This window comes from Periplaneta americana, chromosome 13 (assembly GCF_040183065.1).
Source record: "Periplaneta americana isolate PAMFEO1 chromosome 13, P.americana_PAMFEO1_priV1, whole genome shotgun sequence".
Lineage (NCBI taxonomy): Eukaryota > Metazoa > Arthropoda > Insecta > Blattodea > Blattidae > Periplaneta > Periplaneta americana.
Window position 1 is genome coordinate 46,197,776 of NC_091129.1, and position 3,623 is coordinate 46,201,398.

General features: G+C 32.3%; 1 long non-coding RNA gene across 1 annotated transcript; it reads right to left on the bottom strand.

The window, feature by feature from the left end:
* Positions 1–649: 649 nt before the first annotated feature.
* LOC138711844 (uncharacterized) lies at positions 650–1,947 on the bottom strand. Its single transcript, XR_011335497.1, has 4 exons — positions 1,897–1,947; positions 1,635–1,693; positions 1,421–1,490; positions 650–711 (listed from the first exon to the last, which is right to left on the bottom strand). It is a non-coding gene; the product is annotated as an uncharacterized lncRNA (long non-coding RNA).
* Between the last annotated feature and the right edge of the window lie 1,676 nt (positions 1,948–3,623).

Here is a 3,623-nt window from a genome sequence, read left to right on the forward strand (position 1 = left end):
AATCAAGAACAGCTGCAAGAGATTATCACTCCATTAGAAGGATGAGAAGAAGTAATCTCCCAGTCATCCAGGTCAAACAAATCTGGTCAACAAAATTAAACATATTTTTTGTTAAAACATAAAGAATGGGTGATTATTGTAGCATTTACTTTCTGCCACTAATTGAAGATGTCCTTGTAGATGGACCACCCATTAAAGAGGAGGAAAAAGTAATGTAAAAACTGCAAATGTTACTTTTGATATTCCAAACCCCATCTCTTTCCAAACATGAGGACATGACTTACTTTTATTTCAAATCATTCTTTGTTATAATGTTAGCATCCAACTTTCAACTAATGTATTTTTTAAAGAAATCACTGTAATAGTACTGAAGTTCATGCATTTCTAACATCTCAAGTATAATTAAGTCAACATTAAACTTACCGTTCACAGATGGAGAAAGATTTTTCAATGTGGCTAATGCATTCCTCAGAGGCTTGCTTTTTGTTTCTTTTTTTTTTTTAAGCATCCTTGGGGTGTAACTCGATCAGTATTATTCCATTATCAGCTGAAATATTTAAGAGAGGGATATATGCTTATATTCAGACCTTCCTGGGTTTAGCCTACACTACCTACACTGAATAAACCAGTAATTTCACTTAAAACTTACTTTCATTACACTTTGTAGACACCCGTACAGTGGAAGACCTTCATCTGCTCCACCAGCTGACTCTGTAATATTTTAAGAGTGGAATTAATTCTGGAGAAAGATGATGTTTTATCATAAATGTGTGGACACTTCAAAGTCAGCAGCTGTAACAGTATTGTATTTTCTAACGTGCTATTAATCCAAACTCATTTTTAACAATAAGAAAGTGAAGCTGCAATAAAAAAGAGAGAGAAAAAACCAAGCATATAGTTCTATTGTAAATAGAGTGTAGTCAATTTCTGTTTTATCTTATGAAAAGATATTTTTCAGTTTTTCTGTACACAAGAAATCATTCAAAGTGAGAATCCTCACAGTAAAATTGAAATACAACTTAACATAATGTAGCCTAATCTGATTACAAACCCATTACAGAGAAATCTCAAAATAAATTCTTCAGTTTAGTGTACTTTCTATTTTTAGGCCTACATTTATAAATTTCAAATTCCCACTCAAATCCCACATAATATTATAATACAATGATGTTTAGTTTTTATGATATCCATTTCTTGTGACTATTTCATCATTATGTACAATTTATATTTTAACATTTCTTTTTTAACTTTTGCATCTAATTTATCCACTGCTTGCTGCAGATTTCATATAGTATGTGTGTTAGTTTTATTTTCAACATGTTGTCTGAAAATGTGTTTACATGTTACAGCTATTTCAGATTGGAAAAGTAAGCATCATAGTAGAATGTGAAAGAACGTTTTGTAGTATAAATCAAATTACCTGGAGATATTGTTGGGATGTCCAGTTTCACTTCAAAAACTAAAGAATTGCACTGTGAACCTGAATGGTACTGTAAATAAAAAAGAAATAATAGTATTATAATGCAATACCGACATTAAATTAAATTTGTATAACAATTTTCAAGAATCTAATATTTTTTTATCTCTAAAGCTCATCATCTCTTCTTCTGACTCTTAATTCCTTACACACTAACCTCATTCGTGTTATTAGCTGCACTGGTATCAGTGGAACTTGGTTTAGTTACTACTTCGGCTGTAACAAAAGTAAGTAAATAAATAAATAAATGAGTGAATGAATAAATAAATAAATAAAAAGAATTCAAACTTGTGTTATACAATTTCCTCTGCTTATTATTTAATAACTGTATAACTTAACATATAAGTGAACTTATGCATTGAATATGAATCAAAATCACTGAGAAGTCACTCAATTGGTAGGAGAATTAAATCACTTACCTCGGCTAAGTTTGGATTTGGTTTTGCTTCAGTTGGAGGGGCTCCAATTGTAGATAGATAGATAGATAGATAGATAGATAGATAGATAGATAGATAGATAGATAGATAGGTAGGTAGGTAGGTAGGTAGGTAGGTAGGTATTAGCCTTAGGAAATACAATGATTTCATGGCATCGTCAGAGTGAATACATAATAAATATGCGGTTACATACATGTTTTTCCGACATACAAGATGTCTACAATAATATACAAATAATATACAATCAACACATTCAGTAATGAAGTCAATTCTCCACAGTTTTCTTCAGACCATTACTTGTACAAGGTTCTTGGTTTCCTTATCTTCTTGGGCAGTCTCACCCCAGACATGAATCAGATACAAAAGAAGAGCAGTAAACACAAAAGGAGATACTAACTACTGTAAGCTAAATTTGGAGTGCTAAACTAAGATATTCATTGACAGTAAAAGGCATGTGGAAAAGTAAAATATGTTTCACTGACTTTGTAAATCTAGCATAGCTAAGGGCTTTAGTTTCAACAGGGAGTTTGTTGTAAAGTCTTATCCCTGTATGTGATAAACTATTGAGACTTTTGGATAACCTATGATGATTAAAATGTAAATTATTGCATGTTCTTGTGCTGTAGTTGTGATAATCAGAGTTTATTTTAAAACTATCATAATTTTGGTGTATGAAACAGACTGTTTCAAGAATGTAAATACAAGGTAGGGGCAAAATATCAAACTCTTTGAATATTTTTTTACTATCCGAGCGAATAGGTACTTTCTTTATAATTTTCAATATTCTCTTTTGCAGTCTAAACACTTGTGCAAGTTTTGATGACGACCCCCAGATAATTATCCCATATGATAATATAGAGTGAACATAGCCAAAGTAAACCGCTCTAAGTAGTTCCTTGGGAGTTATATTGGTTAGGACACGGAAAGCATAACACAAACGACTTAGTTTATCAGTTAAGAATTGAATATGACTTTCCCACGTGAGGTTGGAATCAATCCATATCCCTAAAAGTTTGCACAATCGACGTCCTTTATTCCAGTATTATTAAGTAGTATTTCAATGGAGTCATGTAGTTGTTTCTGACTGAAATGCATACAAACGGTTTTACTGACATTCTATTGCTAGCTAACCATTGTTCTAGTTGTCTTGAGGTTTCATTTATTTTCTCCTGTAAATTATTTTTATCAAGAGCATTGAAAACAATATTGGTGTCATCTGCAAAGAGAACGGTTTTAGCTTGTGTTATCCTTGAGGGAAGGTCGTTTATATACAGGAGAAATAGAATTGGGCCAAGTATGGAACCCTGGGGCACCCCGCTTTTCATGATAGTGGGATATGATTTCATTGAGCCTATTTCAACAAATTGTTGCCTTGCACTTAGGTAAGAAACAAACCAACTTTTAGCTAACCCCCTTATGCCAAACCATTGTAGTTTCTGGATCAGTATCATGTGGTCAACTGTGTCAAATGCTTTGCTCAGGTCCAGGAATAGCCCAACTGTTTGATTCTTGTTGTCTTTTGAATTTAGAATAAATTCCGTGAAAGTGAATATGGCGTTATTAATTCCTTTGCCTTTTTGAAATCCAAATTGAGCATTAGATAGTGCACCATTGCAATCTAAAAACCGAACTAATCTATTATACATAACTTTTTCAAGGATTTTGGAGAATGTAGATAATAGAGATATCGGCCTATAGTTGTTAATATT